Genomic DNA, 26,458 nt, shown 5'->3' on the forward strand with positions numbered 1-26,458 from the left:
TCCTGGCTTGCCCTCTTTGCCAGTGAGTATCCTACCTGAATCTCAGGAGCCCATCCCAAATATCATTCCAGAATTTTGAGAAATTTGCCTCTTCAGGTTACTCCAAACCTGAATTCCACTAAATTTGCTCATTCTCTACTTCATGAACTTTGAAGACAATTTGAAAAATTTTTATGGGCCTTGATCCCCATTATAATGTACATAAAGAAGTCATAGAAATCTAAGAACTTGATTGTATTGGTAACACAGTGACACAAGCCCTTCTTTCCTCTGAAATCACATGGAGAAGGGGGAGAAGAATAACAAAGAGGAGGAGGAAGAGGAATAAAAGGATGAGGAAGGAGAGGAGGAAGAAGAGGAGGAGAAGGAAGTGAAGAAGAGGAGAAGAGGGAGGAGGAGGAGAAGGAGAAGGAAGGAAGGAAGGAAGGAAGGAAGGAAGGAAGGAAGGAAGGAAGGAAGGAAGGAAGGAAGGAAGGAAGGAAGGAAGGAAGGAAGGAAGGAAGGAAGGAAGGAAGGGATTGTAAGGCCTTTAACTTCATTGGTGAATAATATATTTGAAAAGTTTTTCACAATTTTCAAAGTGCTTTCATATGTATTATCTCTTATAATACAACTTGTGGTTAGGGAGGTATTTTTACCCTCATTTTACAGCTGAAGAAACAGAGGTTCAGAGAATTAAAGAGAGGTCCCAGAGCAAACTTATAGCAAAGCCATGATCAGTCAGGAGTAGCTGACCTACTCTTATCCATTGTACTGAATCGTTACCCCCACACCCCCAACACACACAATGTCTACACAGTATAAGTAAATTGCTTCATTTCTCTATAATTATTACTGTCACATAGGTGTAAGGAAAGACATATGTTATTAAGCATAGTCATAAGTATAGTATACCCATAAGTATAGTCAAGGGTGTGTTAGAGCCAGTGTGAACTACTGCCAAGATCCAATTGTCAAATAGTTAATGTGAATATTTATATCTTGGAAACTGAAACATTACAAATTAGGTCTTGATTTATTATTTTGTTAATTGCCTAAACTTAAGAAAAATGACATAGGAAAATGCTAGTAATGCAAATTAAACTTAAAAGTATGTTGTGATGACATTCCCACCCTCCACCCCTGGGAAGATAAGTGTTAAACATTGCTTAGCACATCTATGCACAGAAGTGACCTTGGGGTTCAGGAAAAACATGCTAAGAGAGGATCAGTTCTGTGTGGCAGATCCTAAGAAAGTGGCAGGATGTGGTGATGCCAGGCTGAGAAGTTTGTTTTAATCCTAGACAAAGGAAACTCCTTGCAGGTTTCTGGTCAGGGAAATACTCTTTTTAGAAAGATCATTTGGGGCAACAATGTGGAGGCTGGTGTAGATGGGGAGATATTAGAAGCAAGGAGATCAATTAGAAACTATATTATAATAAATGTGGTGAGACGTAACCAGAACATGGGCTGAGATGATGGCTATGTTAATAAAGAATCACAGACTTCCAGGAAAGTTAGATGGAACCTCTGGGACCTGTTAATTTCTCGCATAGAGGAAGGGAAATATCATCAAAGCAAGCCTAGCAAGTTGTTCTTCAGCATCTGCTTGATGGCATCCATGGTGGAGAGACTATCTCATCTTTCTAGAGAGCCTCGTCCACTTTTGAACAGATCAGATTATAGGGGGAGATTTCCTGACATTCAGCCTAAGGTACTTCTTTGCAACTTCACCCATCTTATTGACTCTTTCCTACTTTTTCTTCCCCTTTACCATGTATATCTGATCATTCAGCAAAGCAATAGAATGATAGCTAGAGGTGAATATAAAGAACTTTCAGAAAATGGGGGGGGGGATTCTGACTGCTTGGGAAGGCTGCCATCAAAATTGGGGGAAAGGATTCTTGAATTCACTGTTCTCATGTAGAACTGGTACCATATATCGACACTGAGTAATCCTATTTTGTAGCCTTACTAAAACCTATGCCAAGCTTTTACTAAGGGAATAGCTTATGTGCTTACTAAGAGTAATAACTGAATTATAGATCTAGCAGATTTAACTTCTAAGTAATCAATCTATTTCTTTAAAATACCTATGTTTAACTGTTACCTTATCAAATGAGTTCAGGAAATGATTTTTCTTAGACTTTTTTATGTTAGTTTTAAGTAGAATTTTTTAATTTGAGTTTATGGAATTATGCCTGATATTTTGTATTGAAGAATCAATTTACAATGTCTAAGAGTCCTGATAACATTTACATACCCTAACACTTAGATTAGTGAAACCTGCCATTTGTGATTAAGTCTCATGAGATATAGAGATATACAGGAGGGAATGCTGTTAAGCTGATGATTCCAGATGCCAACAGCCTCTGTGGAGATGGTATATGTAAGTGGAAGGTGGAGAGTTGTCTCTGGAAAAGTCCAGGGAAGAATGACTTTGGTAAAGGCAGGACTCTATTGACTTGATTTCTTTAATAGGATATCTCCTTTTGTGGGAAACATTCCCACCTATCTCTGAATCTGAGTTGTTATCCCTATGAATCTTGGACGGAGTTGACATCAGACTAGCATAGAAATCAGACTAGAGCAGCAATGGCTAACGTTTTGAAAACTGAGTACCCAAGCCGCATCGTTCTCATTGCATGTGAACACTCTGCCCCACCCCTTTACCTCAGACAGGGGAGGGAGGAAGTGCTCCCTTCAGGCTACTGGGAAGAAATGTGGGGCATGTGAGAAATGCCCTCAGACATGCATGGAGAGGGGGAAGGAAACAGCCCCTCTGGCATTCTCTGGCAAGCATTCCATGCGTCTACCAACACAGGACTAGAGCAGCATATTCCCTTTGTCATACTTCTGTCTGTCTTTCTCTTTGTTATGGCAACTTTCTAGAGTTGTGGCAACTTTCTACAGTCATGGCAGATGGTGGGAAATCACAATTTTGTTTCAAATGATTATAGGACATAAGATATATCTACTAGAAAGTGGATAAGTATTAGGGACTTGTTACCATTTAATTACTTGTCTTTACATGTGAAATATATATGTATGAAACCATTAAATGACACTTTCTTTTTTAGGATAATTTTTTATCTTTAGGAAAGATGAATGGCTTATTTGATGCATTGTTAAATAATTGATCTAGCTATGTGTACATCCCATCCTATGACTATTTTTGTGTTAAGCCAATATATACAACTTGGAAATATTCTTCTATATTTCCATCAACCTCAGACACAAAAGCCTTGATTTATAACAAGTGTTGTTATCTATGTGCTTATGGATTAGATCCTTAGCAGTATCTCAGCCACCTAAGGAAGGAATGAGAAGTTAGCCAAAAGGTAAAATCCTCATAAATTCTTTTTATTAAGAAATCTTTTTTTAAAGCAATTTTAAGGAAAGTTGTTCTAGTGACTTAGACTGGGAAAATCAGATTTGCCCGAGAAACTGCTCTGAGAACCAGCATGATTCTAGAAGGTCTAAGAAGGGGGAAATGACAGCAACAGAAGATGTCTTCAGAAATTGTCACCTGAAAAAATGAGACTCTAACCCTTTGGATATAATGAACTGAACCATCAGGTTGGGTCACCCAGCCCCTTTTGTCCTCTCCATGTTGTGGGTGAGCTTAATATTAACATGGGTCAGGAAGGATACTCCCTCAAAGAATTGACAGGCTCCCATGAATATCTTTAAAAATAGAGAGATTTATTGCATTGAGTGGCCAGAAGGCAGATGCAGGACCAAAGTGCTACCCTGAAAATGAGTTCAAGATTTTTATATCCTAAAGGAATAGGATCTATATGACTTAGAAAGAAAGATGGTGGGGGAGACAAACAAGGGGGAAAATAGTGAGGTGCCTTGAAGTCTGGGGTAGAGCATAGGTATACATCATTTATGACATCCTGATCATAAAGGTGGTAGAGATCGAGTACCCCAAACTGCCTATCTTGAAGAACCTGGTGATGTTTGAGGTGCAAACAGAAAGTATCCCTCTGTGCTGAGACTTCTATCACAAAACTAGTGTAAATTCATCTAAAACAAGAGGCAGAGAATCCTTTGTTTATTCAACCATCTTTTTGGTTGCACCAGAGCCAGTTTTCTTCAGCCAGCATTGCAGAGGGTGCAAGATTAGAAAATTCCCCATATAATCTTTGACCTGGGATTCCTATAGAGACTTGAGGTGTCCAGGAGACCCTATTCCCCCATATCACCCATGCTCAATTATTGTAGGACCCTTGTGCCAAAAAGGGGAATGCCTCCCTATTGGTTTCTTGTCAATGTATCTATCAATCATTTAACATCATGTTAAAAATATAAAAGCAAAGTTAGGTCATTAGAGAAATGTATATTCCCTTTGGGTCCTTATGTAACCTGGTGAGATAACTCTGAAATGTATAGATACCACATCCAGAATGCTTCATTAGGGAGACTATGTCTCCCAACAAATCAGAGAATTTATTCAGAAAATTAAATTAAGTTCTTATTTTTGTGAAATAACCTTCCCTTCAGCTCTTCCCTACCCTATCAAGGTCAGGCTGAAGCTATTTCTCCTCTAGGCTATGAAAATTAGTTGAAATCTTTGGTCTTTGTTGAGGATAAAAGAATTAAGGGCAGGACTGACCAATAAGGGTAAAACTTGATTAAGAGCGTTCTAAGTAGCCATGTTGAACATACTTAAGGTGCATTGGTTTAGCCACATGGCAAAACATTGGATTCTTTCCCTGTCAAAAGCAACTATTTGTCCCTCCTGTGATAAAGTAATGAGGGAGGAAATGAGGTCTCTGAGCCCACCTCCTCAGTGGCTGTTTACTAATTAGAGATGTTTTGGAATGTTGAAAGGTGTGAATGAGTGGTGAATTCACAAGAGATAGATAAAACTGCACCAGAGAAGGGATGTCCTCTCCTGTGTCCATTCTGATTATAGAGAAAGTCAATTGATCAGAATAGGATGTCTTGACTTTAATTTAAAAATTAATTTAAAATTAAGAAATACTGTTTCTCCAGAATTTACTACCCAACTTTCCAGTCCTCATTTAAACAATTCCTCCTCTACGAACCTGTCTCTGACTACCCCATATTTCACTGAACTCCCTCTTGCACACATATAACTTGCAGTCTGCCCCATAAAATTGAGGTTATAATTATTTACTAGGTTTTAATATTTGTAATATTGCCAAATGTCTTCCTGAAATCCAGCTACACTGGGTTGGCTATGTTTCCCTTCTGTCCCAGGGTAGGAAAGCTTTTTTTTTTTTTTTAAAGAATATTTTTCCATGGTTACATGATTCATGATTTCCCCCCACCCCCACTCTTTCCTCCCCCTCCCAAATATGACAAGCAGTTCCACTGGGTTATACATGCTTCATTGCTCAAAACCTATTTCCGTGTTATTCATATCTGCAGTAGTGCAATCTTTTAACACTGAAACCCCAATCATATCCCTATCACATTATGTGATTGATCACATTTTTCTAATGCATTTTCATTTCCACAGTTCTTTCTCTGGATGTGGATGATGTTCTTTCTCACAAGAATTGTCATGGGTCATTGCATTGCTTCTAGTAGAGAAGTCTGTTATATTTGATTGTGCCACAGTGTATTCCTCTCTGTGTATAATGTTCTGGTTCTGCTCCTTTCACTCTGCATCTTCCTGGAGGTCTTTCCAGTTCACATGGAATTCCTCCTATTTATTATTCCTTTGAGCACAATAGTATTCCATCACCAACAGATACCATAATTTGTTCAGTCATTCCCCAATTGAAGGGCATCCCCTCATTTTCCAATTTTTTGCTACCACAAAGAGTGTGACTATAAATATTTCTATATATTATTTTTTGGAAAGCTTTTAATAAGGGGAAAAGACTTAATTTGTGTATATTGAAGTCTCAAGTCTTGCTGCAAGGCTTTTTCTCTGACCTTTAAGTCGTCCATTTTTCAGGATCCTTCCAACTGTACACAAATACAGGGATAAGAGTTTTCTTTTCTGTCTTGAGAAGGCCAGCTCCTTGTCAATAGGGACTTTGACTCAGTACTCTATTACTCACTCTGTGAGGCAGTATGGCATAAGAATAAAGTCAGGAAGATCTAGGTTCAACTCCCATCTCTAAGACTTCCTGACTCTGAGATCTCTCAGTGTCTTGGGTGTATCATATAGAAAAGAAGGAGCTTCTTGGCTCTGATAAAGAGAGTTTCCTTACTGGAGGTCTCCCTAAACCAATGAAATTGGGGCCTGTCCCCTATCCCACATTTTATCTAGCCCAGGGCTAGCTAGATCCATGGAAAACACTCATTGAATCCTTACTGATTAGTAGAGGAACTCTACAAATTTCCAACTGCAGTGCCTCATTGAGTCATGGGGACAAGGGTATGCTGTCATTAGTATGCAAGCTCCAAAGACCAAATTGTTAAATTTTCAGTGTGAACATCTATATCTTGGAAATCAGAAAAATACACACAAGGACTGAAATGTTTGTTTTGTTGAGTCCAAAAAGTCCAAAAATGGCAGGAAAGCTTGTCTAATGGGGGATAAAACTAAATAGGCACACAATAAATATTTGCTGAGTTAATGAATGAATCTGAAATCTCCTTTGCTCAGCCCACCAAGAGGACTGACTGTTCTCATAAAACCATCAACAGGATTAACATAAGACTATAGCTGCCAGTAAGGGAGTCTGTGTCATTAAACAGAAAGGTGTCTGGCATGCAGATTTAAAGTGACATATTTAACATGCTGAGGCAGTCAAAAAAGCATCTCTGAAATGATTCATTTATTTGTAGGTTTAAGAAGAGAAAAACTCACCTTTCTAGATGAATTAATGGGATAAACTTCTTCCCTCTCCTTTCTCGGATAATCTGGCTTTAAAGTGAACTCCCCAAATGTGGAGGTTGCTTAGAGTCTCTGAGGTGGAAGAGACCTCAGAAGCCATCTCATTCCATCTGTCTCTGACAAGAAATATCCTCTAAACATCATCCATATCTAGTCTCCTATTAGGCGAAGTTCAGTCCCTCCAAAGGCAGCCTATTGCATGTTGGGACAAATTTAAATATCAGTAAGTTTTCCTCCATTGAGCCTCAATCTGCTCCCCACTCCTGGTTCTGGCATTTAGGGCCAAGCAGCAGAAGTGTACTCCTTCTTCCATATGGCATCACATTCAAATGCTTGAAGCAAGCCTTCATGTTCCCCCATCGCCTTCAGATTAAACACCACCAGTGCCTTGAGCATCCTCAGGTGATATGGTTTTAAATTCTCTACCTACGCATATTTCAAGAAATACAATGAAGTATGGTCTATTGTTAGACCCGGGTTGGCAAAGGTGCCTCCATGTTTGATCCTTGAGTCACCTGCTTATATCTGACCACTGAATGACCAGGGAAGTTCCTAAGTTCCCAACAATTGCATTTGTCGGTGGCATTTCAAGAGTTAGGTCAGCAAGGTCAGCAAACGTCCTCTGGTCCAGGTGTATTAGGTTAGCAAACTTTCCCAGTCACTCTGTCCTTGTGGTTGAAAAAGTGGGTCTCAATCCAGACCAGCTGCTGAATGACTCCTCCTATGGGCCCCCTCCCACTCAATCTCTGTGAATTTGCCTAGAACAACAATCATCTATAAAGGCAGTACCCCAGGAGAGGTGGGATCTTGATGGGGGACTTACTGCCTTTGCCCATAAGGTGTAACTGTGGGACAGAAGAGTGAGGGGGGAGCTACACACTTACATGTGTGAGTAATCAGCTGCCTAAATTGAGATCTTGTGAGTGTGTAGATTCCTTTGGAATACAATCTCCTCACAAATACAGCCCAAATAGATCCACAACATGATTGACTCTGAACTTGGCAGATAACCAAGAAAGGAAAAACTTGAGATCATTGTCCAGTCTGATCCCCAGGACCTGGGCCCAGGTTTCTACAGCAACCACAACTGTCAACAGATGATGTGAGGCCTGAAATGCTCAACTGGCCTTTAAGGCCCTCCACAGCTGGCCCATGCCTGTGTACCTGCCCTCCACAGCCTCTAGAATCCAGCCTCCTGGCCTCCTGGCCCTTCTCTCTGGCCCCTCTCTATCCCAACTCTCTATCTCTGAGCTGGCTGCCTCCCAAGCCTGCAGGGCTTCTCCCCTCCACTTCTTTGCTGCCCTGGCTTCCTTCAAGGCTCACTTCCAATCCCATCTTCTGTAGAAAGCTTTTTGCAGTTCCTCAGCTTCTCCCCTCTGCAGGAGATCTCCAATTTATCCTGCACTATCTGTCTTATTTGGGTGTAGCTGTTTGTTTGTTGTCTCTCATTAGATTGGGAGATGCCCACCCTGTCTTTCTCTTACTTGGTACCCTCAGCACTCACTTAGCACAGTTCCTAGCACACAGTAGGTGCTTAGTAAATGCTAATTGACTGACTGACACTAAACAGAATAATTCCCCTCTGCCTACATGATGTTGTTTTTTTTAATTTCTGAATTTGCTTCAATGAGGAGAAGAACTGAGGCAAGTGAAAAGAATGATGAAAGTAGAGCAAGTTTGATGTAAGAAACTGAAAAACAGTCAGGTCTCTGGATTCTGGAGAGAGGAAGGCTCATGCTCCCTCCTCTGTAAGACACAGAGGAAGTCCCAGAGCACTCTCTCAGACATATGAATCTGTGCCCTTAGCTGAGTCCAGCTCTGTCTGAGAGCTGCCAACTCCTGACCAGGGGAAGGTCTGGATCAGCCTCTACCTCTCTGGCCCCTTGCAGGAGACGCCTAAACTAGTTCAGACCTTCCAAAGAAATTCTGCTCCTTGGAGACACAAAGCAGCAGGTCCATCTACTCCACAGTCTAAGACACCAGTACAGGACGAAACAGAGATTACTAACCCAAAGAGAAAGTGATCTGGGCCATTAGACACCAAAGTGCAACATTCTGCAGTAAAGAGGTACTGATATAAACTTCCCTATTGTACTTCAGTCAACAAAGTGGCAAAGGTGATTGGAAACAATAACAACCGAGTTCAAATCTTGCCTTCGTTATTAGTTTGGGTAGCTCTGGGAAGGTCATTTAACTTTTGTCCCCTTTCTGAACCTTACTTTCCCTATCTGTGAAATGGTCATAATAAAAGCACCTGCCTCATAGGATTGTTTTGAAGATCACTTGAGACATCCCACACAAAGTGCTTTATGAGCCTTAAAGTGCTTTATAAATGTTAGCTATATGCATGGACCTATAAAACTTCTTGGACGGTTGGAAATGGAACCAAGTTTCTAATCAGCAGTGAGAAGAATTGTAGACTGCCTTTGCCATTGGAAAGAGCCAAGAAAGGAGGGGCTGCATCTCTACAGTATAATTTATTTTTTTATTTTATTCTTTTCTTTAAAAAAAATAACACCTTACTTTCTGTCCTAGAATTGATAGTGCATAGTATACAAGGCAGAAGAGTGGTAATGGGCAAAGTTTTTAAGGTTAAGTGACTACTCCAGAGTCAGACATCTGGGAAGTATCTGAGATCACATTTGAACCCACAACCTCCTGTTTCCATCTCCTGAACCACCCAGCTGCCCATTTACAGGGTAATTTCTATTGCGAGGAGGAAAGAAAAAGAGAAGGCAGGGAGAAGAAGCCTCATGCAAAGATATGCCTTGTAAAGGCTTTATAAGTCTTAAAATGCTCAGTAAATATTAGCTCTTATTTTTCTCCTAGGGTATGGTCCTACAAAATCTCTCTGATAGTTGGAAAAGGAGCCAAGTTTCTGGATTAGCAACAGTTTTCTTAGCCAGTTCCAAATTGTTTGTATAGTTATAGCTTTTGAAAGTCACTGCTTTATTGTATAGTTTGAGATCTGGAAGAGCTAAGCCTTGTTCTTTCTTTTTTTTTATTAGTTCCACTGATATTCTTAGTCTTTTGTCTTCCAGATAAACTTTGTTGTTTTGTATAGTTCTATGAAATAATTTCTCATTAGTTTGATTGGTATGGCACTAAATAGGTAAATCAACTTAGGTAGGAGTACCATTTTCACTATATTGGCTTGGCCTATCCATGAGAAATTAATGTTTTTCCAACTGTTTAGGCCTGATTTTATTTGTGTGAAGAGTATTCTGGAAATTGTGTTTATATCTATATCTCCAGATAGTTTATATTGTCTAGAATTATTTTGAATTGAATTTCCTCTCTATCTCTTGCTATTGGATTTTGTCAGTGGTAAATAGAAATGCTAATGATTTATGTGGGTTTGTATCCTGTGAGTTTGCTGAAGTTGTTAAATATTTCTATTAGTTTTTCAGTTGATCCTCTAGGTATGCCATCATATCATCTGCAAAGAGTGATAACTTTGTTTCTTCATTCTCTATTCCAATTCCTTCAATTTCTTTTTTCTGCATTTATTGCTATTGTGAGGATTTCTAGTGTAGTATTAAATATTAATGGTGACATTGGGCATCCTTGAAGATTTTAGATAGATGCCATCTGTCACTTTAAGAAAATTCCCTTTATTCCAGTGTTTTCTAATGTTGTCATAGGGAATGGGTATTGTATTTTGTCAAATGTTTTTCTGCATCTATTAAAATAATCATGTATCCTAGCTGTGTGACCCTAAGCAAGTCACCTTACCTCCATTGCCTAGCTCTTATGGCTCTTCTGCCTTGGAACCAATCCTCAGTATTGATTCTAAGACATAAGGTAAGGTTTTTTTTTTAATAGTAATAATCATGTGGTTTCTGTTGGTTTTGTTCTTGATAAAGTCAGTTATGCTATGTAACTTTTCCTTTAAGAATCTGGATGTCATGCTATTTAGTGTATATATGTTTAATATTGATATTATTTCATTGTTTATGGTATCTTTTATCATAATGTAATTTCCTTCCCTAACTCTTTTGATTAGATCTATTATTACTTTTGCTTTGTCTGAGAGCATGATTTTTACTCCTGCTATTTTAAAATTGAGGTATAGAAAATTCTGTTCCAGTCTCTTACTTTTATTGTTTCCTTGTTTTAAATGTGTTTTAAATGTTTTAAATGTGTTTCCTTGTACATTATACATAGTAACAACAATATTACAGGATGATCAAATGTGATAGACTTAGTTACTCTCAGCAATAAAATGATCCAGAACAATTCTGGGGGACTTATGAAAAAGAATGGTATCCACCTCCAGAAAGAGAACTGTTGGAGTAGGAATGCAGATAAAAACAGATGATTTTTCACTTGTTAATTTGGGTTTATATTTTGGGGTTTTGGTTTTGTAAGATTATTCACTTACAAAAATGAATAATATGGAAATGTGTTCTGTGTGATGATACATGTATAGCCCATAATGAATTACTTGCCAGTTCTGGGAAGAGAGAGGGAAGAAAGGAGGGAAATGATCTGGATCATATAACTTCAGAAAACTTATGTGGAAATTTGTTATAACATGTAATTGGTAAAAATAAATAAACAAGACTTCCGGGTAAACATGTGTCTAGAAGCAGGACTCTTCCTCTCCTCACCACCTACCGATACAGACTATCTCAAAAAAACAAAAAACAAAACCCAAATTCATATGAATGAAAGGACTCTACAGTGGGGCACAGCATTAAAGGTACATTGGATTTGGGCATTTCCATACCATAAGGGGGTGAAAAAACTTAAACCAAAACATAAGCTGATCCATCTTCCCACACCCCACCTATGGAGCCAGAGTCAGAGTCAGCACATGCTAGCAAGGGGCACCTCTAGAGTGAGTGAGGGCCACCTCTAGGTCCTTGGTAGTTGACTAAGACCACCAAAGACCTACCCCATGAGAGTAGCTAAACCTGAAACCCCAGCAGACTGAAGAGTGCAGACCATAGGTGTCCACAAGGAGCTAGCACAGAGAAGAGCAGTAAACAGAAGAAGCTGCAGAGACTTGAGAGCTGGCCTCAGGCAAAATCCTTGCTCCTTAACTCCATGCACAGAAATCCTGCCCTCCTCACTCAGATTTTGGACTGGAAAGGGAAGGAATAACAACCATAGTGATGGCAAACAGTGCCCAAGGAACAACTTCCCAACACCAAGAAAAACAAGAAGAAGGGATTGAACCTGAATAATTTTTACAGAGGAAAAATCCAGACTACAGAAGAAATAGCAGAATAGGAAATGCAAATAAATGCACCAAAACCTTCCAAAAATGGAAATTGGACACAAGCTCTTGAAGAATTTAAATTAGAGCTTACCAAAAAGATCAAAGACTTCTGGCAAGAAATGTAGGAAATAGTTCAAAAAGAAAATAACAGTTTAAAGGGAAAGCATTCCCCATTGGAGAAACAGCTGGAAGCCACAAAAAACAAGGTTGACCAAACCAAAAAGGAAAATCAAAAGACCTTAGAAGAAAATCAAAAGATTATAGCAGAAAATCAAGGATTATAGCAGAAAACCAGGCCTTAAAGACCAGAATTGGGCAATTGGAAACCAATGATATTGCAAAACAGCAAGAATCGATAAAGCAAAGTCAAAAGACTAGCAAAATAGAAGAAAATATAAAATATCTCACTGAAAAGATGACAGATCAGGAAAATTGATCACAAAGAGTCAATTTGAAAATCATTGCTCTACCTGAAAACTCAGAAATAAACAGAAATCTTGACATCATACTGCAAGAAATTATCCAAGAAAACTGCCCTGATGTTCTTGAACAAGGAGGAAAATAGACATTGAAAGAGTTCATAGAATACCCTTTATACCAAATCCTCAAAAGACAACTCCCAGGAATGTAATTGCCAAATTCAAGAGTTTCTAAGCTAAGGAGAAAAATTTACGTGAAGCCAAAAAGAGACAATTCAGATGTCAAGGAGCACCAGTCAGGATTACACAAGATTTTGAAGCTTTCACACTAAAGGACCACAAGGCTTGGAATATGATATTCAGAAAGGCAAGAGAATTGGGTCTTCAACCAAGGATCACCTACCCATCAAAACAGACTATATACTTCCAGGGGAAAGTATGGGCATTCAACAAAATAGAAGATTTCCAAGTATTTGTAAAGAAAAGACCAGAAGAAAGTGGAAAATTTGGTATCCAAACACAAAAATCAAGAGAAACATGAAAAGGTAAATAAGAAAGAGAGGGGAAAGGGGAAAGTGGTTTTTCATTCAAACTTTCTTCTTTAAGGGCTTAAATAAGATCAAATTGTTTATATCAATATATGGGGAAAATGTTATTTGTAACTTAAAATTATATTCATTATTATAGTAATTAGAAGAATCATTCACCAGAAAAGATTGGGATAATGAGTGGTATAAGATGATATGCAAAAAAAAGAAAAGAAAAAGAGAGGGGGGATCAAATATGGCACCAAGAGAAACTTGAAGAAATAAGATAAGGATAATCTATACCACACTAAGAGGTACATGGGAAGGGAAGGGGAAGAATAAGAAGGAGAGGAAGAGAGGGCTAATAGATAATACTTAAACCTTACTCTCAGTGAAATCAGTTCTGAGAGGGAAGAGCATCTAGATCCAATTGTATATTGAATTCTATCTTACCCTACATGGAAAGTGAGAAGGGAAAACTAAGGGGGGGGAGGTGGGTGGAGTAGAAAAAGGGAGAGAGAGAAGGAGGGAACTTAACAGACCCTAAAAAAAATAAGAAGAAGGGAACAAAAGGGAGATGGTAGAAAGGGAAGCATATTACAGGTGGGGATTTAGGGGACTGATTAAAAGTAAACCACTGGTTTAAAAGGATATAGCAAAAGAAGAAAGGACAGAACTAGAAGAGGATATCAAAATGCTTGGCAATATACAAGTGGGAATCATAACTTTGAATGTGAATGGGATGAACTCACCTGTAAAATGAGAACAAATAGAAGAGTGGATTAGAAACCAAAATCCTACCACATGTTGTCTACAAGAAACATACATGAAGCAAGTAGACATGCACAAGGTTAGAATTAAAGGTGGAGTAAAATCTATTGGGCCTCAACTGATAGAAAGAAGGCAGGAGTTGCAATCATGATATCTGACAAAGTCAAAGTAAAAGTAGATCTGATTAAAAGGGATAAGGAAGGTAACTCCATCCTGATAAATGACAGTATAAACAATGAGGAAATATCAGTAATAAACATGTATGCACTAAATTGGATAGCATCCAAGTTTCTAAAGGAGAATCTAGTGGAGTTGAAGGAGGAAACAGTAAAACTATACTAGTTGGAGACCTGAACCTACCACTATCAAATCTACATAAATCAGATAAAAAAATAAATAAGAAAGAAGTAAGAGATGTGAATGAAATCTTAGACAAAATAGAATTAAGAAATATATGGAGAAAAATAAATAGTGACAAAAATGTATATATCTTCTTTTCAGCAGTACATGGTACATTCACAAAGATTGACCACATACTAGGGCATAAAAACATGGCAAACAAATGCAGAAAAGCAGAAATAATAAATGCAACCTTTTCAGATTATAATGCAATAAAAATAATAATCAGTAAGGGTACATGGAGAGCCAATTCAAAAATTAATTAGAAGTTAAATGATATGATTCTACAAAATTGATTGAAGAACAACTCATAGAAACAATAATTTCATTGAAGAAAATGACAATGATGAGACATCCTTTCAAAATCTATGGGATACAGTCAAAGTAGTACTCAGGGGAAAGTTTATATCCTTAAGTTCATATATTTATTAACAAATTAGGGAGGGCAGAAGTCAATGAATTGGAATGCAAGTCAAAAAACTTGAAAGCGAACAAATTAAAAACCCCCAGATGAAAACTAAATTAGAGATCCTAAAAATTAAGGGAGAAATTGATAAAATCAAAAGTGATTGAACTATTGAACTAATAAATAAGACTAGAAGCTTGTTCTGTGGAAAAAAAACAAAATAGACAAATACTGGTCAATCTAATAAAAAAAAGGAAAGAAGAAAACCAAATTAACAGTATCATAGATGAAAAGAGAGACCTCACCTCTAATGAAGAGGAATTAAAAACTATTTTGCCCAATTATATGGCAATAAATATGGCAATCTAGGTGATAATGGATGAATATTTACAAAAATGTAAATTGCCTAGATTAACAGAAGAAATAGAATTCTTAAATAATCCAATATCAGAAAAAAGAAATTTAACCAGTCATCAACGAACTCCTTAAGAAAAAATTCCCAGGACCTGATGGATTCACAAATGAGTTTTATCAAATGTTTAAAGAACAACTAATCCCAATACTATACAAACTATTTGCCAGAATAAGCAAAGAAGGAGTTCTACTAAATTCTTTTTATGACACAAATATAGACCAATCTTCTTAATGAACAAAGATGCAAAAATCTTAAATATAATACTAGCAAAAAGACTCCAGCAAGTGATCACGAATTAATTATGATCATGTGGGATTTATACCAGGAATTCAAGGATGGTTCAATATTAGGAAAACTATCCACATAATCAACCATATCAACAAGAAAACCAACAAAAAGCACATGATTATCTCAATAGATGCAGAAAAAGCCTTTGACAAAATACAACACTCATTCTTATTGGAAAACACTAGAATGTATAGGAATAGAAGGGTCTTTCTTAAAAATAATAAACAGGATATATCTGAAACCATCAGCCAACATCATCTGCAATGGGGATAAACTAGATGCATTCTGAATAAGATCAGGAGTTAAACAAGTATGTCCATTATCACCTCTATTATTTAACATTGTACTAGAAACACTAACAGTAGCAACTAGAGAAGAAAATGAAATTGAAGGTATTAAAATAGGCAATGAGGAAACCAACCTATCACTCTTTGCAGATGATATGATGGTCTACTTAAAGAATCCTAGAGAATCAACTAAAAAGCTAGTGGAAATGATCAACAACTTTAACAAAGTTGCAGGATACAAAATAAACCCACATAAGTCATCAGCATTTCTATATATCTCTAACACATCTCAGCAGCAAGAACTGGAAAGAGAAATTCCATTTAAAATAACCCTAGATAATATAAAATACCTAGGAATCTATCTGCTGAGACAAACACAGGAACTATATGAACACAACTACAAAACACTTTCCACACAATTAAAACTAGTTCTAAACAATTGGAAAAACATTGCTCATGGGTGGGATGAGCTAACATAATAAAAATGACCATCCTACCCAAACTAATCTACTTATTTAATGCTCTACCCATTGAACTACCAAAAAACTTTTTTACTGAATTAGAAAAAAACATAAAAAAGTTCATTTGGAAGAACAAAAGATCAAGGATATCCAGGGAAATAATGAAAAAAAAACATGTGAAGGAAGGGGGCCTTGCAGTACCAGATCTCAAATTATACTATAAAGCAGTGGTCATCAAAACAATATGGTACTGGCTAAGAAACAGAAAGGAGGATCAGTGGAATAGACTTGGAGTAAATGACCTCAACAAGACAGTCTATGATAAACCCAAAGTTCCCAGCTTTTGGGACAAAAATCCACTGTTTGATAAAAACTGCTGGAAAAATTGGAAGGCAGAATGGGAGACATTGGGGTTGGATCAACATCTCACACCCTACACTGAGATAAACTCAGAATGGGTGAATGACTTGAATATAAAGAAGGAAACTATAAGTATAATTAGGTGAACACAGAATAAGATACATGTCAGATCTTTGGGAAAGGAAAGATTTTAAGACCAAGCAAGAGTTAGAAAAAAAGCACAAAATGTATATTAAATAATTTTGATTACATTAAGTTAAAAAGTTTTTGTACAGACAAAACCAATGCAACCAAAATTAGAAAGGAAGCCACAGATTGGGAAAAAATCTTCATAACAAAAACCTCTGACAAAGGTCTAATTATTCAAATTTATAAAGAGCTAGATCAATTGCACAAAAAATCAAGCCATTTTCCAATTGATAAATGGACAAGGGACATGAATAGGCAATTTTCAGTTAAAGAAATCAAAACTATTAATAAGCACATAAAAAATGTTCTAAATCTCTTATAATCAGAGAGATGAAAATCAAAACAACTCTGAGCTATCACCTTACATCTAGCAGATTGGCTAACATGACAGCAAAGGAAAGTAATGAATGCTAGAGGGGATGTGGCAAAATTGAGACTGCTGGTGAATTGATCCAACAACTCCGGGGGACAATTTTTAGCTATACCCAGAGGGTGCTAAAAGACTGTCTGCCCTTTGATCCAGCTATAACTTTGTTGGGTTTGTACCTCAAAGAAATAATAAGGAAAAGACATGTAGAAGAATATCTATAGATGCACTCTTTGTGGTGGCAAAAAAATTGGAAAATGAGGGGATGCCCATCAATTGGGGAATGACTGAAAAAATTGTGGTATGTGTTGGTAATGGAATAGTCTTGTGCTCAAAGGAATAATAAACTGGAGAAATTCCAGTTTATTCCATGGGATTCCATGGGAACTGGAACAACCTTCAGGAAGTGATGCAGAGTGAAAGGAGCAGAACCAGGAGAACATTGTACACAGAGACTGATACAGTGTCATACAATTGAATGTAATAGACTTCTCCATTAGTGGCAATGCAGTGATCCTGAACAACTCTGAGAGATCTATGAGAAAGAACACTATCCACATTCAGAGGAACAACTGTGGGAGTAGAAACACAGAAGAAAAACAACTGCTTGATTACATGGGTCCAGGGGGATATAATTGGGGATATAGAGTTTAAATGATCATCCTAGTGTAAATATCAACAAATAGGTTCTGATCAAGGACACGTGTAATACCCAGTGGAATTGTGCATTGGCTACAGGAAGAGTTCAGGGAAGGGAGGGAGGAATCGATATGGTTCTTATAACCAAGGGATAATGTTCTAAATTGAAGAAATAAAATTAAAATAAATAAATAAATAAACAAGCCTAAAAAATTGCTTCGTGTAGACAGCATATTATGGCATTCTGGTTTTTAATCCATCATTGCTCTACTTTACCATTTTATGGAAGAGTTCATCCCATTCATAGTCACAATTATGATTACTAGTTGTATGTTTCCCTCCATCTTATTTTTCCCATGTTTACTCCTCTCTTTCTCCTTTTAGCCTTTCCCTGTTCACAGACATTTTGTTTTTAATGACTGTCTCCCCTAATTCAATTCCTTTTTGTCCATTCCCCCCCTTCCTTATGCTCCCTGCCTTCCTACTTCCATATAGGGCAGTGATGGCAAACCTTTTAGAGACCAGGTGCTATGTCCCACTCCCCTAGAAACCGCATGCTGTACCCCACACTCCAGAGATGCTGTACCATGTATCCTATGTGCCTTGCCCCTCTTACCCCAGACAAGGGAGAAAGTATTCCCATTTGGCTGCTGGGCAGAGGGGTGAGTAAAATGAAAACATGTCCTCAGTGTGGTGGAGAGTGGGAAGGGAACAGCTCCCCTGAGTTCTTCTACCTTTCTAGTAATTAACTCTGGTGGGTGATGGCTCACAAGCCCACAGAGAGGGCTCTGCATGCCCTTTTGGGCATGCATGCCATTGGTTTGCCATCACAGATATAGGGTAAGATAGGTTTCTATAGTTGACTGCATGTGGGTGTTAGTCCCCCTTTGCGCTAGTTCTGATAAGAGAAAGATTGAAGCATAGCTTCACCCCCATCTTCTTCTCCACTCTGTCTCTTATATGCCTCTTACATGGGAGGGGATAGGTTATTCCCCCTTCCACTTCTGTCTCCCCTTTTCTCTTCCCCCCCATGTGTTTCTCTTTACCATGCTTTTTAAAAAATCAGTCCATTTTATTTGTTCCTTATGAGTGGGATAAAAGTATATTTTTCTCAGTAAGGTATTATGAGCCACCTGACTTGCACCCCAATATTTTTAGGGAATAAAGAACAACAGTTTTAAAATATAGCTTAAAGCAGTTTTAAGACAGTTCGTGTCCTGACTAGGGGGAGCCTTGAGAAAAGCTTATCTACTCCAGAGGCAGGCTTCAATCTGGGAACCAGTCCAGAAAGAGTGATAGCAGGGAACACAAAGAATCCAGGGAGACCCCTGATCATGGCAAAAAGGATATTACCCTGCAAAAGTGTATCTGTACTGTCCCACGATGAAAATCACATGATAGCCCTGGGTGTTTTGATCATGGGGATTAGGGTATGTAATATTGAATATCACACACTCGAGACTGGAAGAGTCACGGCCACTCATCATATGGAGTTAGACAAGAGAGAGAAGGGGGGAATTTTGTGTCAGTATTACTATAAAAATTCTGTTTTTACATGTAGGCATTGGCATTCCCCTAGGCATCTTGCTAGGTGGGGCACCCCATTCTGTCTAGAGAAAAGTACTGGGAGGAAGGGGGTGGGGTTTTCTATGTGGCCATTTGGCCACCAGAGCTCCCTCTCACTGGCCAGGGGATGTCCCCTTTCTGACTAGAGAAAGGTACTATATGAGGAGGGGGGTGGGGTATTGATTTCAATAGAGTCTGAATCTGTACTGTATTTGAACATTTGCTAAGGACCAGAAATGCAACCTTTTCCTCCTTTCTTCTCTTATGGCCACAGAAGTGGGGATTTTAAAAGTCTTTCCTTATCTTTGACTCTGGACTCCCAAGATTTTGTATTTTCAGCTGGGGGTGGAGTCTCTTCCCCATTTCACCAGTGGTGGGGGGTCTCTCCCTTGTTTCACATACTTCTTTCTAGGTATACTCCTTTTCATTGCTCTAATAATGATAAAGTTCTTAAGCATCTTAGGTACTTTAGGAATCTTGCATATTTTAAGTACCTTACCTTTCTCAAGTATCATAGATATCTTAATTATTTCAATGATCACCTTCCCAAGTAAGAATATACTCAGTTCAACCTTATTGAAGTCCATATAAAGTTTTCACTTTACCTTTTTATGCTTCTCTTGAATGTCAAATTTGCTGATCAAATTTTATTTTCAGTTCTGTTTTTTTTTTTAGTTAGGAAAATGGGAAATTTCTCTAATTCATTAAATGCCAATTTTTTCTTGTAGAGAATTATACTTAGTTTTCTGGGTATGTAATTCTAGGTTGTACTCCTATATCCTTTGCCTTTAGGAATATCATATTCCATACTATCTGTTCCTTTAATGTAGAAGCTGCTAGATACTGTGTAATCCTGACTGTAGTTTAACAATATTTGAATTGTTTGTCTTCTGACTGCATATAGTACTTTTCCATTGGATTGGAAGTTCTGGAACTTGGCTATAATAATACTCCTGGAGTATTTTATTTTTGGGCAGTCTCTTTGTTTTGCTGGTTCTCCTAGATGCTGGGCTACTGAGGCTACACTTTCTTCTTACCCCAATAAGATATGTTCCTCCAGCTTTCCTTTTCCTTTTTTTTTTGAGATGATTTATTTTCCTTTTTCTGTGTGTGGAGAGACTGGGGAGCAGAGTGTCCTTTATTCCACCATTTTAGCTCCCAGCATGGAACTCTCTACCTTATTAACCCCTTATAATCTGCCCTCCAATTTATTATTCTACCAAAATTGCTCTCTCCAAAATTACTAATGATCTCTTAGTTGCAAAATGTAATGATCTTTTCTTAATCCTTATTCTCCTTCACCTCTCTGCAGCCTTTGATTCAGTTGATCACTCTTTCCTCCTTGATACTCTTTTCTCTCTAGGATTTCAGGACACTATTTTCTCTTGGTTCTCTTTCTGCCTATCTGAGCAGTCTTCAGTTTCCTTTGCAGATTATACCCTCTAAACATGTAACCCTCAAGATTTTGTCCTGGATCCTCTTCTCTTCTCCCTCTCTTCTACTTCATTTAGTGATCTCAACAACTCCCTTGATTTACCATCCATCTGCTGATGATTCTCAAGTCCTGCCACAAGTCTCTGCTGATCTCCAAACTCACATTTTTAACTACCTTTCAGATATTTTGAATTGGATTCCCATGGGCACCTTAAAATCAATATGTTCCAAAAGGAACTCATTATCTTTCCTTCTATCACTCTTCTTCCTCATATGTTCTCTATTACTATCAAAGATTACACCATCCTCCTGGTCCCTTAAGCTCACAACTTCAGAATCATCCTGAACTCCTCACTATCTCTCACCCAGCCATATCCAAGCTGTTGCCAAAGCCCGCCAATTTCATCTTTGCAACCTCTCTCAAATATACCTTTCTTTCTTCAGACCCTACTCTAGTGCAGGTTACTTATCACCCCATTCCTGGGTAATTGAACGTTCTCAATTTTGTATTTCTATCTTCAAGGCAATCTCAGTGCAATTAGTGATCATTCATTCTTTTTAAAATTTATTTTAATTTTTTATTGTTTCCATGATTTCATGATTCTTGTTGTCTCCCTCCCCTCTTCCTTCCCCACTCTCGGGGTTGACAAACAATTTCGCTGGGTTGTATGTATATTATTATTCAAATCCTATCTTCATATTATTCATTTTCATAGCAATCTTTTAAAACCCAAACCCCCAATCATATACCCATATAGACAGTGATAAATCAGATTTTTCTTCTGGATTTCTACTCCCATAGTTCTTTCTCCAAAGACAGATAGAATTCTTTCTCATAAGTTCCTCAGAGTTGTCCTGGATCATTGCACTGCTTTTAGTAGCAAAGTCAATCACATTTTGATCATTCATTCTTATTCCTGTGATGGACACTCTCAACCTGGTCATAATTTCCCAGTAGTGATCTCTCTTTAGAGCTTCCTGCATATATTTCTCTTCAGTAATATGTCACTTTTACATCCCATAACCCATGGTCAAGCCTCCTAACATTTAGACTTAGGTGAACTGTCCAATCTTGGAGCTTGATTCCCTTCAAAATTATTCATTCTTTGGCATCATTTTCATTGAAAAATATGCTATAGCTATCTTTTACTTGTGGGTATTTTTTTCATTTTTCCTTGGTAATTTGAAATTTTGATTCTTCCAGGATTAGGATTCTCAAACACAGATTTGAAAAGTGAATAAAGACATATGTATTTGTAGTATGTATACTCTAATATGGGGTGCTCAGGGAGGAGTAGTATCTCTGGTATGGAGAACTTGTCGTGCCCTCCTAGGGCAGCTCTCCAACCTCTGATCCTCACCTGACACCCAGCTCTCACTTGTGGCTCCTAGTAGCTGCTAGCATGTGGCAGGGACCATACCCCGGGCAATTGCTTCTACAGGCTGGCTAAACCTTGTGAGGATAGCCATCGGGTCATAGACCCCTGGTGAACCAGGGCTTTGCTCACCCAGCATGTGAAGACTGCTTCGGCTGAACAGACGGAAGAAACCAATAAGAAGGTTCGACGGCTGAGAGGGCGACGCAGCAAAGCACTGTGGAGTGCTTAGGGCGTGTTGGAGCATAAAAGACAACACGGCCATCCAATGCAGCTGAGGAAGTCTCCAGGTGTAACGATTTTTCGTGCCAATGGACCCAGGCTTCCGACACCGAGAGAGTGGGACTGTCTCTGTGCATCGACTCTTCCACTTAAATCTCCTTCACGCACAAGTGTCTTTGTGCACACTCATCTACATCACAGATGAAAGTGCACAAAGACAATCGTCATCCTTGGTTACCGAGAGACGACTACTACTACTACTACTACTACTACTACTACTACTACTACTACTACTACTACTACTACTACTACTACTACTACTACTACTACTACTACTCTAAATATATTCAAAGAAAGACCATAGAAAAAAGACCCCACCTCTATCCTGAGTTGGATGATTTTTGAAAAAGAAAAGAACAGAGTTCCAGTTTATGCTATAGTAAGATGTATTTTCTCTGAGCATTCAACAGACAGCAGGTCACAAGGGATATGTACACCACCTAGATGCCTAAAGGATCTCAGAAGTCAAAGAGGTGACCCTTGGTGGTTTGGATAGGTGTGCCTAAGACCTGACAATGTTTTCAATTGAATTGAAATCCAAGGTAATGCCCTCATGGTTCACAGTTCCCTGCTGCTCTGAATTCTAATGAAAGGGTCATTACTTCAAGCATGCACAAGTAACATGGGGGATAATATGGCAGACTATGGCAAATATGGCAGAAACAACAGGAGGAGATGGAATTATCAGCCTTCATACTGGGTGATTCTGCAGAATTTCTTAGGGTTGTCTTTTCTTACAACAATGTAGCGACACTGTTTCTTGTAGAAAATTCTCTTGCAATTGGTTTTATCATAAGCCGAAGGAACACGGACCCTATTAGTGGAAGAGAGAGGAAGAATTAGGGTGGATCTTGGATCTTGCTCAAGAGAAGCACCATGCATAATAACGTGGAATAAAAAGAACTCCTACCTCAGACACATACTGATTGTGTGACCCTGAGCTGACAAAGTGACAATATGCTTTGGTTAAGGGAGTTTCCTCATCTGGTAGTTCCTTATACCAATTAATGATTTCTTCTATATCCTTTGTTTCTAATATGGTAGAAGTGACAATTTTCTAAGATGCTTACCCTTAAAATAGGAACCACCTGCTCTCTTCAAACAACTAATGCCCCTTCTCAAATTACCCACAGACTACCCAAACTACTCACAGGTATAGAGGGAAGGCCCATCAGGTCCAGGTGTTAGATAGCCTGCACCAAAGTCATATGGTACAAATTCTTTAAGTATCATGGGGTTCTCAGCTCATTGTCCTTTCTAGATTTATAGAAAAAGATGTATACCAACACTCTCTAATTAATACTCTATTAACCTGACTGTTATCCTTCTTGGATGTGTTAGAAGACAGAAACTTCGGGTATGAGCTAAAACTTTTTATAACCGTAAGCTCTAAAGCAGAAGGATGTTGTAAAAATTTCTAATTAAAGAATCAAAAATGCATATCTGGGAGAGACTTAGAGTCATCTAGTCTAACTCCCTTATTTTCCAGATGAGAAAACTAAACCCCAGGGAGGCCAGATATCCAAGGTCAAACAGTGAACATAGATAGGATTCAAAGCAAGATCCTCTATTTACCAAGAGATCCATTTAATACAAATTTCAGTTCCCTCCAAAGCTAGTTTGGAAAGTAAAACAAAACAACAAAAAAAAAGAATGGAGAGCAATCACTTCATTTCCTCTCCTCTGGCAGTCACTTTCAGACTTTCATTCTGATTTTAATGATGGAGTCTATGTGGTCTCCAAGTTTCATGCTTAGAATTCCTCCAGTATTTACAGTAACAAATTTGGACTCACTGCTCCCCTAATTTTTATTACTTAAAACCACCTTTTGTCAAGCAAAAATGTCCTTTGTAGCTTCCATATCCTACATTCTGATCTTTGTCTAACTCAGTTATAACCCTCCTCTATCCTGTCCTTTCACTGTGTCCTCTGTCCCCATCATCACACAAATTCTCCTTTGTCTCCTGGATCTCTTTCTCTGGCACTCCTTTTATCTCTTGGGATTTATGGAAGCCTGGATCTCTATTAAAGATACATTACTTCTCATTACCCTTTCCTGTCACATCATATTCCTCACACTGATTATTTCAAAGCTTCTGTCTCCTCAAGCTCCCACATCCCTCATCAGATAATCTCACTTCCTGACTCTAAGACCATTGCCTTCTCCACTACAACACAGTGCCTGTCAGGACCTCCTTCATCTCCCTGATTCAATACTTCCAAAGTTTTGTAGGTTGTCACTCATCATATATGCCATTTTTCAAATCTTAGAAAATGAAGTGATCCTTCTACTTTACAAGGTTAACCCCTCTTAGTCTCTTTGATCTCTTCTTCTTTCATTTCCTCTTGATCTTGTCCAATGGATTATCTCCATTTTCTTTTCTTATCTTTAATTTATTCCTAATTACTAGCTCCAAGCAAGTTCAAGTCTTTCCTGTTTTGACAAGACCCTTCCTTGAAGCTTATCATTCCCTCAAATTTTCCTCAGTCCACATTTCCTTTAATCTTTTAGACACATTCAATACTGCTTAACTACTCTTCTCTTGGCTTTCATGACGCTACTTTCTCCTGTTTCTAGGAATCTATGTGGCCATACCTTCTTGCTCTCATTTCTTGATTCATCACCTTTCTCCTCCCCTGAAGTATGGGAATTCCTCAGAGTTCTGTCCTGAGCCTTCTTCTTTTCTCAGTCACAAGTCTTTCATTTCATGATCTCATTTCTAACTATGAGTTCAGTGAACATCTCTTTCTTCATGACTCCTACATCTATATGGAGCCCTAATTGCTCACATGATCTTCAGTCTTCTCTCTCTAATTGCCTGTTTGATATCTCCTCATGGACACCATAACTTTCAAAGTCAACATGTCCAAAACTGAATTCATCATCTTCTCCACTAGACCCACCCCACATTTCCAACTTCCTCATTCTGGATGCTCAGATGAGAAATTTCTGAGTCATCTGGGCCTCTCCCATTTCCCTCACTCCTACCCTATCATTGCTAAGATGTATAGAACCCACTTCCATAATGACATTTATATACATCTGCCTTCTTTCTACTCATACTTCTACCATAGTGATCCAAGTCCTATTCACCTGGACTGCTGTCAGAGGCCCCTCCACAGTTCTCCTTGCCTCCAGTTTTTCCCATATTCATGACTCAGGTCATGGGTCCCCTACTCTTTGATTCTCCCAACTAAAACTGCCTTCCTTCTTTTCACATTCCTTGAGTTCTTTGCCTGAAAATTTTGTGTCTCCAACACCCCTTGATAGCATCATACTTTTCTCTGCATTACCCCATTCTCCAAGGCCCCAAATGAATGTAACCTACTCAAAGCCAATAACTAACATTTTTAATGACCTGGGTTCAACTCTGGCCTCAGAAACTTCCTAGCTGTGTGAACCTGGACAATTCACTTAACCCCACTTGCAAAGCCCTTAAAGCCCTTCTATCTTAGCATTATTACTACAAAAGAAATTAAGGATATCCTTAATTTGTATATATATATATGTATATATGTAGGTAGGTATATATATATTTATGTATATATATATAGCTAAAGGGATTTTCTTCATCTCTCCCCTCTTATATATATAAAAGAACTAAGAACTACATATCAGAACTTCAAGTATGGAATGGGAAGAGGATGTTTTTTAACCCTTGAGATTGAATATATAGGTCTAAAGTATGACATGGCACATGAATATGATCAATGAATCTTAAGTTTTATTATTATTATTAAGATCAATATTAATATTATTAGTTAACATTTATGTAGCATTTTAATATTTTATAAGCTTTTCACATATATTAGCTCAATAAATTCTCACAACCCTGTGAAGACCCTATTATTATTTCTATTTTAGCAATGATGAAACTAGGGTTTAAGAAGATTAAATGACTTACTCAGGGTCACACATTTTTCTGAGCTCAACTTTCAATAGAAAACTATGTTATTGTTTAGTCATTTTTAAGTTGTGTCCAACTCTTCATGACCACTTTTGAGGTTTTCTTGGCAAAAATATTGCAGTGATTTGCCCCTTCCTTCTCCAGCTCATTTGACATATGAAGAAACTGAGCCAAATAGGGTTAAGTGACTTGCCCAAGTTCACATAGCTAGTAAGTATCTGAGGCTGAATGAAGTTCTGATCTTCCTGACTTCAGACCTGGCACTCTATCCCTTGTACTCCTTAGCTGCCCCAAATATCAAATTGGAAGGGACCTTAGGTATCATCAAAGTC

This window comes from Monodelphis domestica, chromosome 1 (assembly GCF_027887165.1).
Source record: "Monodelphis domestica isolate mMonDom1 chromosome 1, mMonDom1.pri, whole genome shotgun sequence".
Classification (NCBI taxonomy): Eukaryota; Metazoa; Chordata; class Mammalia; order Didelphimorphia; family Didelphidae; genus Monodelphis; species Monodelphis domestica.